The sequence below is a fragment of the Manis javanica genome, chromosome 15 (genome assembly GCF_040802235.1).
Source record: "Manis javanica isolate MJ-LG chromosome 15, MJ_LKY, whole genome shotgun sequence".
NCBI classification, from domain to species: domain Eukaryota; kingdom Metazoa; phylum Chordata; class Mammalia; order Pholidota; family Manidae; genus Manis; species Manis javanica.
This window is the reverse complement of record NC_133170.1, coordinates 56,139,672-56,160,966: the sequence shown is the minus strand read 5'-3', so window position 1 is coordinate 56,160,966 and position 21,295 is coordinate 56,139,672.

Below are 21,295 nucleotides of genomic sequence, written 5' to 3'. Positions count from 1 at the left end.
TTGGTACTAGAAGCCTTTAGGAAAGAAGATGGTTAATGATAGGTTGGATGCTCTTGTGATGGGTGTGGGAAATAGGAAATTGGAGTCTGGAAGGAGAGGAGGATGGGTCCTTGAGGCAGATGAGGACTGGAGCATGATGGCTCAACACTACAGTAGTAAAGGTGTCTCAGACTATCGGGTTAATGCCGGTCGACGGTACATGAGGGTCTGTGGAGGGCTCAGGGCTACAACTTATATTGGCTAAGATGATGAGTTAGCTTGGTTGGGGATGACTAAGAGGCAGGGAGATAGAGGCACCAAGCTTGGAGAGAAGATCTCTCCCTAACAAAGGGATGGGACAGGACAGGATGACTAGAAATGAGTGGGTAAGAGGATGGCTCTCAAACGTGTAGGCTACTGGACCTGTCTCTAGAGGCTTAGAGGGGGTTCCCATGACACCCATGACTGAGACCTGGGAAGGATGTAAATGCCCGTGAAAGGAAGGTAAAACAGAGTAGGCAGCCTCCGTGTCTACTAAAGAGGAGGTGGACTTACCCGCTACTCACAGCATGGCCCTGGGCTTGGCAAGGGTGATAGGGGTGTTCGAGTCTAGGCATCTTCAGTCTTTGAGTAGGCTCAGCAGGTCTGGAGGGGAGTCTCTCAGGGGGCCTGTCTCCCATGAGACTCTGTCATGGGAGGATGACCTTCTCCAACTGGGCACTCTACTTTCCAATGACTTCTCTTACCACACACTGGGCAGGGTTTAGTTGGCTTGTTGATCGGGTTGGGGCATCTCTTTGCTCAGTGGCCTTCCTGGCCACACTAGAAGCAGGGTCCCGGAGGCTCATGAGCTCTGGACTGGTATTTCGTGTGATGAGACCCCTATCCTGCCAGCTACAGGGCTGCCGCAAAGGCTCAGGTTTGGGACACTGTCCTCTTCTCATGTTCTTCATCACGGGTATTAAAGACTTTAAAGGCCATGGTTACCAGTAACAGAGTGGAGTCTGGGGTCTCTCTTCTGCCTTTTTAACCTACACCTTATGTAACTAATACTTGTTCTGGTGAAATTTAGTTCTTTACTAGTTTAGGAGTAATAAAACAGTACTATAAATGACAAAAGACTTACAAATGACAATGATTAAAGATCTGATGAGAGCTTACTATAAGACAGTTGACATAAGGAAATTTGGATATTTCTCTAACACAAAACATTCAGTAACAAAGTTTAGCATTATTTCTTTTGACAGTGTTTTCTAGATAATTTAGCAGGTAACTTTATATCAGATAAATAAGCCAAATTGGCCAAATACTTTCTCTAATGAGAAAAAAATTCCTCTGACATGTTCCAGGGGCCCTCTGGAAAATATCAGAGTTAACTAGAGGTAAAAGCACCTTTTTGAATTTGATTTTGGGAAGCTGTTAAAGGTTTTTAAGGCATTTGTCTAAATAGAATCATAAGTTACTATGAAACAATACTTGTCTATTTAACTAGAATGACAATAAAAGATTTTAAAGGCAAAAACAGAAGGTTACACAGTTATTAGCAAAGCTTAGCTTTTAGTTTTTTCATATTAAGATCTCATTATCTTAAATATTCAGACAATTCATTGAGACTTTAAGGATGAGAAACTGTTTTGATAAAACAATTAGAGAAGTCTGCAATTTTTCAACATTGAGAGCAGACTAACAGTTAAGAAAACTTTGTCTTTTTAACTGAAAACAAAATTCTAATTTTGCTGTGTACTTGATACTGGGACTCATTTGCTTTAATTTTATGTAGCATGACCATATTAAATTCTTCCACAACTTTTCTACAACTTTCATTTTGCATTCAGTGTTCTCCCTCTTAAATAAATAGCTGTACTTTAGAACAACTACCTTCTTTTACCCTCAACAAAACGAATTTCCATTCTTTATACTTTCTCTTATTAAAACACACATCTTTTTAGCAAGTAGAGATGTTTTCTTCTTTAAGTAGCTTTAATTAGACCTCAAAACTATAAGGAACTTTAATTTTCAGTGAACACTGAGAAGTGGGCTATTGTAAACTATTGCACTAGCATTCTTTAGATTAACAAATTCATGAACACACTTTATAATTCTTGACACTATGTGCTTTACAACATAATCTCTAAGCACAAAATATGTCTACTTAACTTAGCAAAACTTTAAGATTCTAGGTCACCACAAAAATTTTCAGGCTGCAGGCAGGCACTCACACTGCAATACACAATCACTAAGATGTTCACTTGCTACGCCCAGCTCACCCACTCTCAACAACCACATAAGACCACTTACAAAACGGCGGGTGTGGGGAGGGGTGTAGGGTCGGGAGAGAAAGGAGGCAAGTCTGTGCTGGGAGGAGTCTTGTCTGTGGCTTTCAGAACCAGAGGGTGGGAGGAGCGTGTTCCGGTGGGGGAAGAGGGTGGTGAAGGTGGAAGGAGAGGGGGAGGGGGTGGTGCAGCCACTGGAAGAAGAGAGGAGCAGGAAGATGGCATGGTTGAGAATGTAGGACTTTAAGATAGCAGCAACATGGGGGAGGACAAAGAACTTAAAGATGGTGGCAGAGAGGGGTGGAGGTAGTGAGCTGAGAGAGGCAGGAGACTAAGGTCCTCCAGCGGATCTGAAAAGGAAGAAGGACTGGGCATAGTAAGAGGCTGACAGTCTTTAACTGGAGATCAGGCCAAGAGAACATGGGTCATTGAACACTTAAAGGTCTGGGCGGGAGCGCAATGTCCAAAAAGCCTGCACATAAGGGACTGCACCCCACTCTCTGCTCAGGTGGCAATAATTAGTCAAGTCGGTGAGGAAGCCAAAATCGAAAGTTCCCTCAGGGAGCTAGTGAGATTGGTTGTCCAAGGGATACTGAGGCCAGGCCTTAGAGCAAAGAAAGACCAGCTTCCATTTGAGAACTTCCTGGGACAAATATAGAGTAGCCAAATTAGAAATGAGACACTGCAGTGGGGTCTGAGCCTCTGCTTTCAAGGGCTGGTTCCCCATGTCTGCGTCACCTCCCAACTAATCCCACTGAGAGAAGCGCCCAGCGTCCCAAGCATGCCAAGTCAGTGGAGACGGCCTGGGAGCCTGGGTGAGGGATGTCTCCCACACCACAGAGCCAGGGGCAAGCCAGATGCCCACAGAGGATGGGCTGGATGCCCCAACCTGGACGTAGCTATGATTTCGAATGGACCAGGTGAAACAGAGTTAGGAAGGGAAACAGACTGGGGGAAACTGAGGGACTCACTGGAAAACAGTCTATGCAGCGGAGAGGAGGCTGAGGTCCCGGGTCAGGGAAGGAGGGGGCAGGACCGCCAGTGGCTGGTCAGGGCCCTGCGCTCACACTCCTTCCCGGGTTTCAGCACCGAATGTAAGATAAATTCTAACCGAAATAAATAAAGAAGGTAGGGGGAGGCAGAGCATAGATTTACAGCAGCGCAAGGATTGGAAAGGCAAAAAAGACAAACCACGACATATTTCCACCCAGTTACACGGAGTGTGCCTGCCTCTCCCCTGCACCCCACCTCTTGTGCCTCCGCCACCGAGATGGCAGGACTGGCCTGCGCCGCCGCCACTTCCGCCTCCTCAGCCAGCCCCATGTGAGGATGATGGGTTGATCCACTTGTCCACCGCGTCTAAGAACCAAACGGCAAGAGCTGCACAAGCCATGTCCGTGCCATCACCGCCTATGTGTCCATCGCCCAGAACACGTGGGAGCCCTGGTGGGTGTGGAGAGCCCGCCCTGACTGGGTGTCAGATGCCTGGGACTTGTACAACATTTAAACTGCTCATTTTCTTGCTGTCTTATAACTTTGCTTTCAAAGAATTACATTATTGTACAAAATGCCTCCTTTGTAATCAGAGAAACTGTTTATCAGTCTATCATCACAGGTAAGGTTTTTTTAAAATGTAACAATGTTTCCAATACTGAATTATGGATATGACTATGATACTGTATGCCACAAAAATTTTATGATTCATTCATTAGTATGTAGGCTAGACTACTGTGAAGCATTAGTATTGATTACACTAGGCTACTATGCAGCAGTCATGTTGCAGCTTCATTATCAATGCATGAATCATTATACCTGTACATAAATATGCGTTTCTTTGTATATTTTCATTTTTGATGTCTGTAATACATATGCCATCTACAGTGTTTTATGTCATATAGGATGATATTGTTCTAGGTATGGACAGACGGAAGAATCATTGTAAACAATGTAAACTTATAGTATGGATAAATACAGTACAGTACTTTAAATGAATTTTCTCCTTATGATTTTCTTAATAACATTTTATTTTCTCAAACTTACTTTATTGTAACAATACAGTATATAATACTTATAATATACAAAATACATGTTAATTGTTTATGTTACTGGTAAGGCCTTCCAGTCAAGTGAGCTATTAGTAATTAAGTGTTTGGGGAGTCCAAGTTTTATTTGGACATTCAACTGTATGGGTGCTCAGCACCCCAAATCCAGCACTGTTCAAGGGTCAACTATAGTTACACAGTACATAATAAAATAAGCCATGAATATTGAGCTAACCATATGTTGTGGCATAATTATACCCAGGAAATGAGATGAGAGAAGATGTAGCATAGAGGAGGAAGAAGGGAGAGTAAAAAAAAATAAATCCTTTATTTCCATTTTGAAAAGACCATTGCTAATGTTGAAAAGAAATAGCTTCATAAACCAGTGTTTAAAAATATGGTAGTCAATACTAAAAAAATAGCTGAAAGTGTTTGAAGAGGTTACTTCTGGGGAATGAAAGGCAAGAATAGGGAAAGGTGGGGTATGGGGTTGCTGGGTTAGCTATCAGGTTTATTGACCTACTTGAGTTTTTAAATGATTTATATGGATAACATTTAAACATTTTTTATTGCAGTACAATATGTATACAGAAATGTGCACAGTTTAATTTTCATTTTTAAAAATCAAAAAAAATTTTTAATTTAATTTAATTTTTTTTATTTTGGTATCATTAATCTACAATTACATGAGGAACATTATGTTTACTAGACACCCCCCCATCATCAAGCCCCCCGCACAAACCCCATTACAGTCACTGTCCATCAGCATAGTAAGATGTTGTGGAATCACTACTTGTCTTCTCTGTGTTGAACAGCCCTCCCTGTATCCCCCCCTCATTATACATGCTAATCATAATGCCCCCTTTCTTTTTCCCCCCCTTATCCCTCCTTTCCCACCCATCCTCCCCAGTCCCTTTCTCTTTGGTAAGTGTTAGTCCATTCTTGGGTTCTGTGAGTCTGCTGTTGTTTTGCTCCTTCAGTTTTTTCTTTATTCTTATACTCCACAGATGAGTGAAATCATTTGATACTTGTCTTTCTCCACCTGGCTTATTTCACTGAGCATAAAACCCTCTAGCTCCATCCATGTTGTTGCAAATGGTAGGATTTGTTTTGTCCTTATGGCTGAATAATATTCCATTGTGTATATGTACCACATCTTCTTTATCCATTCATCTACTGATGGACACTTAGGTTGCCTCCAATTCTTGGCTATTATAAATAGTGCTGTGATAAATATAAGGGTGCATATGTCTTTTTCAAAATGGGCTGCTGCATTCTTAGGGTAAATTCCTAGGAGTGGAATTCCTGGGTCAAATGGTATTTCTATTTTGAGTTTTTTGAGGAACCTCCATACTGCTTTCCACAATGGTGGAACTAGTTTACATTCCCACCAGCAGTGTAGGAGGGTTCCCCTTTCTCCACAACCTCGCCAACATTTGTTGTTGTTTGTCTTTTGGATGGTGGCTATCCTTGCTGGTGTGAGGTGATATCTCATTGTGGTTTTAACTTGCACTTCTCTGATAACTAGCGATGTGGAGCATCTTTTCGTGTGTCTGTTGGCCATCTGAATTTCTTTTTTGGAGAACTGTCTGTTCAGCTCCTCTGCCCATTTTTTTATTGGATTATAAAAATCAAATTTAAAAAATCAAAGGCGCTATACAGGCATTACAGGTGTGGCCTTGGATAGAATTTACTGTTGAAGGAAGCAATGAACCACTAGAAATGTTTCTGAAATTGTGACTCCAGGAGCACTGGTCTGTGATCCTCAAGCATTTTGGAGGTCTCTAAGGAAAAATCAATAAACCATATTGTACACAACTTTGAAATAAAGGACTAACTGTGACTTTCCTGGAAAACTGATTACATTCTTAAAAACCATTACAGTTTTAAAGATAGCTTTTAAATTGTTTTTAAAAAACAACTCATTTTGGATAAAGTTCAACTAACCAGATATAGTTCATCTCAGTCACAGTGTTTTTGAGTTATTTCTACGTGATTGTCAGCTGTTGTTAAACTTAATAGGTCTGATGGTCTCTGCTGTGTTGTTCATAGTATCTCCAAGTCATCATATATATCAATCATTGAGATATGCTTCTTGGATGCTTAAAATTAATAAGGAAAATAGAGTAGCCTAAATTCTACCACTAAGAACACACTAATTGTTCTAGGCACTTGCCAACAGCATTTGCCTGGGAGAGGCCTAATATTTTAAGCTTTTACAAATGAACAGTAAGTGGAAATTTCAGAGCAGAGCACCCAGGGACCAATAAATGAGTAGACTTATGCTTCTCATATTTCTCCACAGCGGTGCCTCTCAACCTTGTCTGCACATAGAATCACTAGGGAAGCTTTTAAAATTTCTAAACCCAGTCTTACCTCAGACCGCGTAAATCAGGGCCTCTGGAGGTGAGTTCCAGGCATTGGCATCCTCAAAGCTCCCAAGTGATTCCAATGTGCTGCCAAGGTTGAGATGTTGCCCATAGGATTCAGCAGTTTGGGGTGTGTTCACAGGCGTGTGCAATCACCACTACCTAATTTCAGAACATTTCACCACCACCAGAGAGACCCCACCCTTTTGGTGGACACTCTCCTTCCTCCTCTAGGGAATTCCCAGCCCCTCTGGATTTGCCATTCTGCATATTTCATATAAATGGAGTCCTACAATAAATATATGTCTTTTGTGGCTGGCTTCTTTTACTTAGCATGTTTTCATGGTTCATTCATGTTGTATCAGTACTTAATTTCCTTTTATGAATAAATAATATTCCATTGTATGGCTATGCCATATTTTGTTTACTCATTCATCAGTTGGTGGGCATGGGCATTTGGGTTGCTTCTGCCTTTGGCTATTACGAATAATGCTGCTATGAAATTGCATACAAGTTTTATGTATTTTTACTTATCTTGAATACATGTCTATGAGTAGAATTGCTGGTCCATACAGTAACTCTTACATGTAAACTTTAGAAGAACTGCCAGATTGTTTTGGAACAATTTTGGATACAAAGATTTCTTCAAATAATGCTGCAGGTATTCAATGTTTCATTTGTTATAATAAAATGGGATTAATTTTTCTGAAGAGGACATTCAGAGATCTTAATGTGACCTTAAGAATAAACCACTGTCCCAAATTTTAACTTTCATCTCTTCTCCCACCCATCCCTGGAGAGGAGAAAGATGTTTATGGATAGTAAGAGGGCTTAAGACTTATAAAAGTGGATTTAAACAAGGTTCTCCTGACAGTTGTCACAGAACAAATATAAAATGGAGGTATATACACAGTGGATTAAAAAATATGACTGCAAAGTGTAACTAAGACTCCATGAGCATTTTGACTGGGGCGCACAATCCATTTGTGCCTGACCACAGTATACTGTCTGTTTCGAAACTTAGCCAATTTACTGGTATGAGTTCATCAGAACATCATTTTCAAAGAAGCAGTGACCTTGCTGTTAACAATCTATTGAGTGTTTTCTTTATTTAGTGCAAAATCATTACTTCCAATATAGATAATGGATCTTGCTACAAACATAGAAGAAGAGACCAAAAGTAGGAAAACATCATTCAGAGTCGCATTCTGAGTAACAAAAACAGGAGTAAACTACATTATCAACAAAAAGCTTGGAAATCCTCCCAATAAAGTTAATGAGAAACATTAGGCCTGGAGAGCTAACAGAATGAAGTATTGGCAAAATGTATTTATTACATGACACCATTGGACATAGAAAATACATGACTGTAATGTATGCGTTCTCAGATATTTAGCTCTTAGTTAGAGCTATTTACACAAAGCAGTGTCAGCTCTTGATATATACGAGGGAATAGTGCTCAATGGCTTCTTGTTCTGTTTATCGTCGCCAACCCATGCTTCTTTAGGTTTGACTCATCTCACCTTCATCTCCCATCTCCTCTGGGGGTAGGGAGACAATCATGGTATCTGGCTCCTGTTGGGCTCTTAGGAAAACCACTTTTCAAAAGCTGTGAGAAGAGAGCTCTGCCTTTTCCACTTCCAAGTGTTCTCCACACCGTAGCACCAGTGAGTAGGACAGGTGAGGCCATGTGCATCTATACATCTCGGATTATTGCAGGTTGTACTTACACCAGTGGGAGAAATGATAGGTCTCTGCATCAGTCAAGACATTCAGGAACTCATGGGTGCATTGTATCCCTTTTATCTAAAATCTATGCCCTTCTCCCAGATTCTTTTATTTTTTTAAAAATGTTTTCCTGAAACTACTAAATGTTATGCCCAATAAACTTTCTAAATGCCTCATCAGCTCTTGTATATTTTCATGTGATTTTGCTCATTAAAATGTAGTTAATATGCAGGGAGGTCCTTAGCGTCCTTAGAGTCCTTAACTCACATGGTCATGAAGTCTTCTCAATCAAGACCTCCGTTCTCCTTGGTCATATTTCCTGGTTCACTTTTTGACTATAGACACTGAACTACCTCTTCCCTGGTATCATGCCCATGCCCCTAAATATCTGCTGATCAAGGTACATACATCTAATTCTACTGAATAATTGCATTATGTTTTTCACTAAATTATTCACAGAGTATTTTTCACCAAACATTCCCAAAAATATATACCCATACTATTATCTAATCCAAACCCATAGAATGTTCAACACCTAGAGTAAATTCTAACATAACCTGTGAACTTTAGGTGAATACAAGGTGTCAATGTCAGTTCATTGATTGATTGTAATGTCCTGCTCTGGTCGGGGATGTTGACAGTGGAGGCATATGTGATGGCAGGGGGTGTCTGGGAAGTCTCTGTACTGTCTGCTCAATTTTATTGTGAATATAAAACCGCTCTAAAAAAGAGTCTATTTAAAGGTGGGGAGAGCAATAAGTATAACTCAGTTTCCTCATTGAAGCATCTTTTATGCTGAGAGGAGAGGTGCTCATGTCTCCTTAATAAAGAGTCACCTGAACACATTTCTGCATGTCGCTGTTAATGCCAGCTTTCCAGGGGCTTGCCTCAGTGATACCTTCACTCACTTTCATATAGCCAACATACTACAATTTTTAATATCAAAAATACAATTTCTCCAGAGATCAAACTGAGAAGATCCATCACTGAGCATTCAATCCTTTTGTCAGCAATGGCTGATTTTCTGTATAAATCATAAACATAAGTAAATGGCATAGTGTGGGCCATATTGATAAACCACATCTAAATGTTATGCCTGAACATGAAGAAATCCAAGACAAAAAGCAACCAAAAAGCATACTTTGGAATCCATTTTTTTCTGTGTCCCAAGCTGAAATAGTTTCCTTCCTAGTTTTGGGTATATGTTCATTGACTTCTCGGAGTGCTGGAAATGGTGTTAGGGAGAATTTAGTGGTTCCTATTTGATCATAAAATCTACAAGTAGCTGATAGTGATATCCAAAAAAAATGCTGCCAATCCTAGTGATCTAGAGCAGAGCTTAGGGTCAGTTTTAGCAGAAATAACATTAAAAAATAAACCAAAAATTAAAATATAAATCCCACTGAATATATAAACAACCTAATCTATAGCCCAAGCTGTATAGCTGTATAGAGATTCCTTTGTGTGTCATCTGCTTTGTGGATGCCAACATTTGTAACTCTTCATTATAAAAATTGTAAATAGTCTTTTAAGAAAGTTTCCTAAATTTGGAGATCCACCAAAATCTTAATTAGCAACAAGCCATTAAGTAGTCTATGTATACAGAGAGTTTGAGAAATTATGTTGAACTATGGGATTTATAAATATTCTAGGCTATCCTCCAACCTGTTTTGGGCCACTGAGATTTTAATTTTTTAATATATTTAGAATTTTTTCAGTAAGCATTTTGATTTCATGACTTTAAAATTTTTTAATTTTAAATAATTTTAAACTTACAGAAAAATTACAACAGTAGTACAAAGAATTCCCATACACACTTCACCTAGCTTCCTTTTCCCACAGTAATTTTTATTTTATATAGTTTATTTCAATTATAAAATCATCACATGCTTATTGGAGCAAATAAGAAAAATGCAGACTAGAATAAACAACATAGATAGGCCCATAATCCACTATGAAGAGATAACAACTTGACATTTCTTTTATTCTTTTGTCCATGTTAAGCAAAAATTTTTATTATTAACTGCTTTTTTTTTGGTAATGGTTGGTATTTCCTCCCAAGACTAGGACTAGCATAAGGCAAATGAGATGTCTAGGGCATGAAATTTAGGAGATTTTCATTTTCAGGGTTCTGTAGAGTTAGCATTTGTATGAGCCTGAAAGTATTTTCCTAAATGTCATGCTGTAGGCACCTTTATTCCCTTGCCCTGTTTCTTTCTATGATTTCTGCCCACTTTCACCCCTCATTTCAAGCTATGACAGCTGAAAAGAATAGGATGTCTCTTCCTCAGTTGGTAGTTTTAAAATCCTTAAGAAATGGAAATGGCTCAAAATACAGTGTTTTGGAAGAGGAGAAAAACAAAATAATGTAAGAGCCAACAGCTGTCTTGTTAGTAAATATGATTCTTCAAGTAGATGGTAAAGGAGAGAGGGAAGAGAAACAGGGAAATGATGGAAGTTTACCTGGAAATGAGACCTTGCACCTTGCTCATCCCTGGGCAAGAGGAACCAACCTCCCAGATCACACCATGCTCCCACACAGCATGGGACACGCAGAAAGAGCAGGGGGAGCTAAAGGCATCTTGAAGATAAGAACGAGGAACAACTTGACAATGAACCACTCATGCTGATGATGCAGGTATCAGATGTGTAGACAATGGTGAGGATCGGGGGTCATGCCCAAGGCTCCTGGAACTTGGATGCAGCCTGAGAGGAAAAAGGTGTAGTGGGACATACAGTCTGACTAAAATTGAATTTCCACCACCCCAGGGGAATGGAGGCTCAGAACAACAATTATACAGGAAGGAGAAAAAAAGTATATAGTTTTTTTTGCATATCTGAACATGTTTCCTGAGATTTGTACCCATTACAGGAGCATTGAATGACCCACTAACCTTCATCTATGGGATCTGAGTGGCAGAGTTGAAGGGTGAAGCTACATGACAGGGATTCAATCTTTGAGAAAAGAGAGGGTCCTCTGAAGGCTCTTAGCACTAGGGCTCCCTTTATCTTCTCAACTCCATACGATCAACTACCCAGACTACTCTCCGTCCACTTCCAACTCTTTGTATGGAAATCATGTGTCCTCCAAAGCCCAGCACAGAAGCTGATGAAGCACCCCCTCCCTATCTCTGAGATTCTAACATGTGTCCACAGAGTATACTCAATACTTTCTGCCTGAATAAGGGACACATGGTCTAATTGCACTTGTGGCTGTCCATATCTTATCTCACTAGTTTGTACTTTTTGTGAGGGTACGGACTGAATGATACACATGATCATGATCATTTGTTATTAGTACCCAATAAATATAAGAGCTGTTCAGTGTATGTGTATAAAAGAATGAATCCCAAGTTTTCTTTCCAAATAAATGAAATCCCTAGTGACTGAAATTGAGTTCTGCCAGAATCACAGAGCTGTAGATTCAAGGACAAGTGGTTTATTAAGCAAGTATTCCCAGCGCAGACTAGTGAGGGAGGGGGGAAGCAGGACAAGGAAAGGAAGGCAAACAAGCAAGGGTACAAGTTTAGACGAATTCCTGGGCTCAGGCTGATCCTGTAGAGAGAGCTCTGGAGCATAAGTTGCGCCTCTGAGTTCATTCAGTCTGGCTACTAGGGAGCTGGGCTTTGTATGCCCCCACTAGGCGGTGGGCCAGCAACCTAGGGGGATGTGAACTTCTAGGATCTTCACACTTCCAACCAGAGGTAGCTCTACAAGCCCAAGGGTAGCGCTTTGAAGAAGGTTGCTGGTGTAGCTAAGGAGATTCCTAGGGGATCTGCGCAGGGTCCTGATGTGTTCGCCATGCATGGAGACAAACATAGTCTTAGAGGGCCTCTGATTCAGTCTGAGCAAGATGTCCTGTTACTAGCTGTTTTGGTTTGCTGGCTTTTTTCTTTTATTCTTCTTTTGCTAATTTATATCTTACCTCCTTGTGTTCCTTTATACAAAAAACAGAAAATTTTAAATTAGTCTTAAATGAAAACAAATACCAGATGGTCCTAAGATTTGTATCTAAAAAAGGAAACCATAAAAGTCCTGGACAAAGACTCAGAGCTGCTTTAGGAAGTAGGAGCTTGAGAAGGTTAAACTCCTCTACAGAAGGAAATGGAAAGAATTTGTTTTTTACATTTTTTTTATTCCTTTTGAAAGGGCAAGCACAGAGGAGAGAGGAGTGAGAACCAAAACAGGAGACGGAGCCAAAGATTGCTGAGGACAGGAGGGTTGCGTGTTTGATTTTGAGATGCTTATTTGACTCCACCTCCCCAAACACCTACATACTCAAAACCTCTGTAACTAGGAGCTGGTTTGGGTATGGTAGAGATTAAGGAACAGCCTCAAGCTCTACCATGGAGAACAAGACTTCAGTGTGGGCAGCCAGAGCTGGCAAGGCCATGAGACCATGATTCCGTAGGGAATTCCCGGAGATCTTGGCAAGCACCCTGGTTTCCTTTTCCAAGGCATGGAATATGAACATTCAAGCCAATCTTATCTAGATCCTTCTGATAAATGGACTACAACTAAAGATGCCAAAAGCACTTCCAAATATCTTTGTGAGGTGATTATATAAAATAATGTGCAATCGTGATATGGGAGAAGTTATGTGAGTTCTGTGAAAATACAACATAAGGAAGGGACAAAGGCAGAACCAGAGCCAGATTAGAGTTCCCAGTCCAGTCTCCTACCATATGGTAGTCCTCCCAGTAGTAGTTTAGTAGTGACAGGAGCCGTTACTGACTGCATAGGAGCTTCTCTAGTAAGCTTAACAATGAAACACAGACTCCACATGTTTGCTGTATTTGGTCTGCTGACATCAGTTTATAATGGTTAGTTTATTTCCTCAGTTAATTCATTGAAAACTCACTTGAAGCCAAGTCCTCTGCTTGGCTTCCATGGAGAATGTGAAGGTTCCTATGGCTAGGATTCTCACCTGGCCCTGGTCAGCTTGCTCACTACACACGTGTGGGCAATACATTGTTATTGACTGTATTTAAAGTCTGCCCAATGCTCTGGGTGATGCTGCGGCTGCTGCACAGCTGGAGAGCTGCAAGGCTGCGGGAGACCATAGACTGGAGTGGCGGCAGTGCCTAGGACAGAGACTGAGACGGCTGCAGAGCAGAGACTGGCTTACTGCATACAGACTTGCTGTGAGTGGACAGGATTCTAGTGCTTGACCTACCACCATGGGAATAAAGTTGTATATAAACCCTTTCACCCCAGGAATGTTCCACTGTCAGTTTTTCTGTCTCACTGAATCCATAGTGAACTTGTCCAGGGTTGAAACCCATTGGCAAGACAGCTTCAGATGTAATTGTATAACTTAGGCACCCTCTGCCCTGGAGTCACACACAATGGAGTCACGCACAATAATAAAATAAGCTGATGCACTGAGAAATTGTCCATAAGATTTGATCCTGCTAAGATGCTACCTATAATGTCTTTCGTGTATCTACATTTTAATGTAGTATTTCAGTGCTATGTCAACTGGCCAAGAATAATCTTACCACAAGGGCTTACATGTAGTATGATTGAAGACAGAGGCATCTGTGACTACATGTGAGTTATCTTAAATACCATTATTTTGAGGAAAAAACATTTTGCTGAATTTTTTTGTTTCACAGATAGATGGAATTCGCAGGGACCAGGAACCTGGTCAAAGGAGGCAGCAAGACGCTGGGTGGTACATTCGTTTCTGAGTGCTGCTATAATAAATTACTACAAACTGACTTAAAATGAAAGTCTATTCTCTCATAGTTTTGGAGACCACAAGTCAGAAAATCCATTGCAGGTCCCTTCGCTAGCTTGCTGGTTGCCAGCATGCCTTGGCATTTTCTTTGGCTTGTAGATCCATGACTCCAGTCTCTGCTTCTGTCTTCACATGGCCATCCTCCATCCTCTTCCCATCTGTTCTTTGGTAAGGACACTTGTCATTGGATTTAGGGTCCACCCTAGTCCAGGATGATCTTATCTTGAGGTCCTTAATTATATCTGCAAAGAACCCTTTCCCAAAAAGCATCATATTCCCAGGTTCAGGCAGTTGAGACACAGCTGTGTCTTTTGAGAGACCACCACCAGCCCACTATAGATGGTCTAAAGCAGTAGTTCTCAAAGTGAGCCAGTTACATTCGTAATCTTACTGAAACATTCTTTGCCTTTTTGCTGTCTTGACCTTTACATGGATGGTAGAAAAGCAATAGTGAGCAAAACTGCAGTTTTCTTAGCATGAATCAGTGCAGTGACACCAGCTGTATCTGAGGAGGTGAGGCCTGGGCTATGTGAGGAGAGAGTAGAGGCAGGAGAAGCAGGTCTGTTCTGGAGCTGGGTCTGTGGAAGCTGATGGCTACCCAGACTGGCCCCCACAGAGCCACAGAGGACCCTGGCAGGGCGAGACAGGAACGAACAGCTGAGGCTGAGGCACAGTAACAACTCCTGTTAAGGGGGTGGGGATTCTTAGAGCAATCTAGAAGCAGGCATCAGAGAATCTGCTGTTGGAGACTTGGGGTTCACAAGAAATAAGCAAGGCCTTGTGGAGTGGTGGGGAAAATAGAAGTTCCTATGGCCAGGATCCTCACCTGACCCTAAACTATTTGTTGATGTAATTGGCCTACTGCTAGGCTACTGCTTCCACACCCAAGGCAATAAGCTATTATTGGCTGAGTCACTGTATAAAAAGCTCTGCCCAGTGCTCTGGATGGAGGCAAAGACAAAGAGGATTACAGACCTGCAGACTGTTGGATGCAGACATGATTCTAGTGCACAGCCTGTCCCTGGAGAACAAAGCCAGGTAATAAACCCTTTTACCCCAAGAGCATTCCATTGTCATTCTTCAGTCTCAGTGAATCCATAGTGAGATTGCCTGGGCTGAAACCCTCAGGCAAGACAGGGGATCATGGTTACCAGGCCAGGACTCTCTTTCCCAAGCACAAGTTTTACAGAGCTTGAGGTATAAGATAAAGATACAGCTGCCATTGTGTCTTGCCAGGCTCAGTCCCTCTGGGATTGTGTAGAATACTTAGCATTGTCTCACAGAAAGACAAGGAAACAAGGCTATTTGTCCACCAATTCCTGAAGTTCTTTGGTTGAAGGTTGCTTTTGGAGTCTTGACTCCACAGCATGTTCTTATTGCTGGGGGAAAGCATCAGGGAAAGAAATCCAGGGACAGAAGGTACGGAACTTCCGTAGGTTTTGAATCTCCTTTCCCTGGCTTATTATGTGACTTTCAGTCTCTGTGCTTCATTTACTCATGTATAGGAGCATGATGATAATAATTGAACCTTATGTGTTTTCATGACAATTAAATGACAAAAAGACATGTATATAAAATGCTTAGAAAATTCCTAGGAGCAAAGCTAATCTCAGCAATGTTCATTAAACTAATATGTTAATAAATCAGTTATAGTTAGTGCTCATATTTTTAGAAAGGTGATCAATTCTTTGGCTGTCTTGCCAATGGGTGTCAGCCCTGGAAAAGTTCACTATGGATTCACTGAGACCAAGGAATATCAATGAAACGTTCCTGGGGTAAAAGGGTTTATTACCCAGCTTGCTTCCTGGCAATAGGTTGAGCACTAGAATCATGTCTGCATCCAACAGTCTGCAGGTCTGTAATCCTCCTTCATCCCTACCTCCACCCAGAGCACTGGGCAGAACTCTTTATATAGTGACTCAGTCAATAATAACTTATTGCCTAGGGTGTGGGAGCATTAGCCAAGCAGCAGGCCATTTACATCATCAAGTAGTTTAGGGTCAGGTGAGGATCCTGGCCATAGGAACCACAACTTACCCCACATTGGCATTAGTTGCTTTTTTTTTTTTTAAGCAATCTAATGATTTTCTTTCACAGATTTTCAGCTTCATTATTGTTTACAATTGTGAAATTCCTTCCATTGCTCATAAATGTTCAATAGTTGTTTTGTCTTTCATTTACTGAGCTAACTTCAGTTTTCAGGAGACCTCAAAATTTTCACATCACTACAAGTAGAAAAACAATTCAAATGCCTTTCACTTCACCTCTTTCTGAATACCACTGCAAAAGATGTCAAATATATTCATATTTCACAACCACAATATAGACTTCTAGAGATATTCTCCATATATTTAACTGAAGTTTGCCTTGATATATACAGGTTCTTACATATTTATTTATTTATTTATTTATTTATTTATTTATTTATTTATTTATTTATTTATTTATTTATTTTTGCCTAAGCATCAACCAAGGTGGAGCTAATGTTACAATCTCAGAGATAGTTTACTGTGCTCAGCAATTTCTTTGTACATAGATCAAATTCCCTTCCATAAATCCTGAGTGATTCAGGATTATAACATACCTCTCTCCATACCTGTTCACATTTTTGCTCCCAAAATAATGCCTTAAACTGTATATCTTAAGTATCAGCACTCAACTTGTACAACTCCCCCTGGCACCCCACCACCACCACCACAAAATGAGCAGAGCACTGCAGTTAAGATGAAGATTTGGGGTCACATTATCTGGATTCAAATTTTGGCTTTGCCATTTATTAACTGGATGAACATGGGCAAGTTACTTAATCTCACTCTGCCCTGTTATCCCCATGTGGATAAAGGTTCCTATGGCCAGAATTCTCACCTGACCCTGGTTGGCTAGCTCACTACGCACATGTGGGCAATACGTTGCTATTGACTCTATATAAAGAGCTCTGCCCAGTGCTCTGGGCTGCACGACTGCAGGAGAGCAGAGCCTGGAGTCATGGCAGTGCCTAGGATAGAGATTGAGGTGGCTGCAGGGGCAGAAACTGGCTTTCTGCATGCAGACTCTCTCTGAGTGGACAGAATTTTTTAGTGATTGACCTGCCACTGTGGGAATAAAGTTAGATATAAACCCTTTCACCCCAAGAACATTCCATTGTCATTTGCGGTCTCATTGAATCTATAGTGAACTTGCCTGGGGCTGAAACCCATCTGCAAGACACCCCATCTGTACAATGTGGATATTAATATACCTACTTCATTAATTTGTCATGAGTGAGCTAATATTTTTAAAGAGCTTAGAACATTCTCTGGCTCTTAATAAATGCTATCTGAGAGTTTGCTAAATAAAGAATGCTATGTATGTTCACTGTTTAGTATTTAATACGCACTTGTCCTTTTATGATTGGTGCTCTGCATGGGTCAGGTGGAAGTCAGGGCACGAAATTATTGATCTTTATTGAGGCTGCCATTATTCCTGTCTAGACAATTGCTTAGACTCTCAAGGGGTCTCACCTCTAACCTCTTTTTCCAGACCATCTTATCTATATCTATTAGTAGCTCTGGTCACATCTCTAGTTTTTTTTTTTTTTTGAATGGCTCACCATTTCCACTGTGAGACTTTTCTAAGTTTTTTACAGAAATAACTGTCCTAACTGCACAGGAAAGCAAACATGTGCCTTGGGATATATAAACTAAAACCCCTAGGCACAAGTAAGAAATAGCTTTGCATTCCAGGCTCTTAAAATTTTATATCAGGTTTACATACTAATCTATTACATGGCCATGTTTATTTCAACTTAAGAAACATTTTACATTTCTTGCCGTCAGGAAAGTTTTCAAAAGCTTTTTCCTACATATTTCCTTGGCTAATTGATGTGAGCTATTGCATCAAATACATCAATTTTGGGTGATTAGACTGAATAGCACAGATCTGACAAGTTCTTATCAAGCAATTTCTTTTTGTTGTTGGTGTCACAATATTTCTAGAATTCAGGCAGTTAAATGTATAGATATAATTTTTTAACTCCTTTAGGAGCTGTGTGGGACAATGATTAAGTAGAGATTCTGACAAAGAGGGGGAATAGTATAACATTTTCAGACTACTATTGATTAAAATTTCAATAAATTGCCTTCATGCCGACAGGTTGTAGCTGTCTGGATGCTTATGGTTGCAAGCAATGGAAAGTCACCTCAAGCCAGCTGAAGCAGAGAGGGGAATTTGTAAGCTTAATACATTTCAACTTCAGGGTTGCAGGGTTTCATCTGTGCCTGTTTCCCTGGGGTCAAATGACCAGGGCTCTTTCCACATGACAATCAGAAGGTGGTCATGGTTAATTGCATAAATTTAAAGAGTTCATTTTCCCTATTAATACCTTTAGTTAAAAAAAAAAAAAAAGTCCCTGAGACAGACAAGCATTGCTCAAATACATCTTTCCTTCCATCACTGTGACCACATGGGTAGGATGCAGAGATTAATCCGACTTTGATCACATGCCACCCTTGTGGCCAGGGAGGAACGGGAGCAGGTTGGTTGGCAGCCTTTCATTACTCCACATACCACACCTCAGCGCGACAGATTCTCCCTGTTTTTCCAGGACTGTGGAGCTTCCCGTACACAGACCTTTAAGAGCTAAAGATGGCTGGGGCAAACCTGGACAGCTGGTCTCTTTACTGCCATCTTCCAAAGGAAAAGAAGTTGCAACCAAAAGTTGGATGGGAAAGGGTGCCAGGCAGACAGAGTCCATAGCAACCACAGTGCACCCAGAATCTAATTGCTTGGGGTTCACTGGCAGACTGAACTCATTTCTGATCCTTCTAGTTTCCTTATCTTATTGTCTTCTTTGTCAAGGGACTTCTTCAGTGACAAGAACTGATGTGATCATTTTTAGCACCAATCTTTTAAATCCGATGTAAATGAACCAAGGGTCTCAAACACCTCATAGTTCCACCATGAACTCTCTTCTACCTCAGACTTTATTCTCATTCAGGCAGCCTTTCATGTGCAGTGAAAATATTAGCTTTACTTTGCAATTATCATTTGAGAGTTTAGGTTTTAAAGTGAAGTTGAGTCAACCTTGTGAGTCACTTTTATTAATAAGTGGACATTTAAGGAACTCATTAATTTAATCCAAGTTTCACTCTTTGTCATGGCATTTTCTGTTACTTTTTCTTTTTCATAAAGAAAAATAATGATTCAATCTTAAGTTAGAACACTTAGAACAGCAGCTGCTCCTGGCAAAGGCAGTAAAGCAAACTTTCAAAATTAACACGTTCATTATATTTGACTCAAAGAAACAAATAAGCCACTGATTTTTTAAAAGCAACATTTACCTCCTCTCTAGTCCTCTGAGAATATATAAGAACAGATCTTGTGAGTAAAAGTGTTCTTGGAGCAGGAGCCTTGATGTGGGTTACCACTTCTAGAGTTCTAACCATCATACATTTGCCTTCATCTGTGTATGCATTTTTTTCCAGAAAATGCTATGTGCTAAAATCTTTACTATTTGGTGGCAAATATTCTCATTAGTTAATTTACCAACACCCATGTTCACAGACATCACCCTTACAAATATAATAATTTCCTAATCAATAACCATGCATTCATCCAACTCTAAGAAAAATAACTGTATTCCACGTTTTTTTTTAAATCATACTGAAATGTGTTCATTAACTGTGCCATTATAAGAACACGTTTTTCAGATTGGCAGTCTCTTTTTGACCTGAGCAGTTTTGGAAATATCTACCATTTGGCATGTCACCAACTTTTTATATTTTTAAAATAAATGTAAGTTTCCATTTGCATTTCTCTGATGACAAGCGATGTGGACAAGGGCAGGGAAAAAGAAAGGGAGCATTACGATTAGCATGTATAGTGTGGGGGAGACATGGGGAGGGCTGCGCAACACAGAGAAGAAAAGTAGTGATTTTACAGCGTCTTACTACGCTGATGGACAGTGACTGTGAAGGGGTATGTGGGGGGGACTTGGTGAAAGGGGGAGCCTAGTAAACATAATGTTCTTCATATAATTGTAGATTAATGATACCAAAATAAAAAAATAAAAAATAAAAAAATGTAAGTTTCCAAGGTAATTAAAAGAAAAACAATCTTAAAGTTTTATGCAATTTTTTATTGATCTGTGCATTGTATCGCAGTATCCTAGTCAGGTCTTCTCTCTTTATAGTTGAAAAAGTGATCAGTTTTTATTAAAAGTCTGTAAATTTGATTTGTAAATGTCACTTCAAATATAATGATTTCAGGAAATTATTGCTTAGTTTCTCAAAAACCAGATACCAACCTTTATACTCATTCACAAATCCACAGTAATGGAAATTTTTTATTAAAGTAAATATCTGATCATAGCCTGTACATTTTAGATGGAATTCAGCTTACTTAGAGGGTGATTAGAATACATCACTGTTGAAATAATTATAGGGAGATTAGGGTAGTTCTGGCTTTCCCCATAATTACAGGTGTTTCTGAATTTCTTCTATTTTCACTGTTTCAAACATAATTAAAACTTACTCCTTTTAACCATTTATTCCTGTTCTCACTAGATAGTACAATTCTCAATATTTAAAAAGTGTTTAACAAGTGTGGTAGTCAGCTTCCAGAATGTTTCCCATCCTTGCCTCCAGTTTTTCATGTCCTAGTTTAGTCCCCTCCCATACTAACTAGGGCTGACCTGTGTAAATAATAAGACTATTGTGGAAGTGATGGTATATGACTTCTGAGATGAGGTCATAAAGGACACTGTGACTCTACTTGGTCTGGGATCACACCCTTTGGAAGAAATCTGCTGCCAGGTCATGCAGACAATCAAGCAGCTCTCTGGAGAAATTCATGATGTAGGGAACCAGGCCTCCTGCCAACAGCCATGGGAGTGAGTCACCTTGAAAGTGGATCCTCCAACCCTTTTGAAGCTTTCAGATGACTGCATCTCTGGCTGACAACTTGACTGCAACATCATCAAAGAGCCTGAGCCAAAACCACCCAGGCAAGCTGCTCTCAAACTTCTGGCCCACCAAAATCTGTGAGATCATAAATACAGACTGTTGTTTTAAGCCATTAAGATTGAGGTAATTTGTTGCTCAGCAATAGATAACTAATACAGAAAACTAGACAGAAACCAAGGTTTCAAAACACAAACCTTTCAGTACTTTTTTCTTATCAGAA